This window comes from Penaeus monodon, chromosome 33, assembly GCF_015228065.2.
Source record: "Penaeus monodon isolate SGIC_2016 chromosome 33, NSTDA_Pmon_1, whole genome shotgun sequence".
Taxonomy (NCBI): domain Eukaryota; kingdom Metazoa; phylum Arthropoda; class Malacostraca; order Decapoda; family Penaeidae; genus Penaeus; species Penaeus monodon.
This window is the reverse complement of record NC_051418.1, coordinates 23,304,786-23,305,082: the sequence shown is the minus strand read 5'-3', so window position 1 is coordinate 23,305,082 and position 297 is coordinate 23,304,786.

The window sequence follows — 297 nt, the reverse complement described above, 5'->3', positions numbered from 1 at the left end:
TAACGAATTTCAGGCTTGTTTTCAAGCTAAAGGGCTGCGTTTAAACGATTTATACTAGCATAATGTGTTGTCGAAACTCTGAACGGCCCTCCCAAGCGTTGGAAAAAATACAACGCGTTGGTACTTTCCTTGATCTACCAAAGAGGGCTTTTATTTATGATGATTTTTTTCAAATTTGACCGTAACCTTTTAGGAGATATGATTCTAAACAAGCCAAAAATTCAACATTTAACCTATTTATAACATAGAACAATATTTGTAAAAATCAATGCAATCTCACAGGATTAAATAATATTT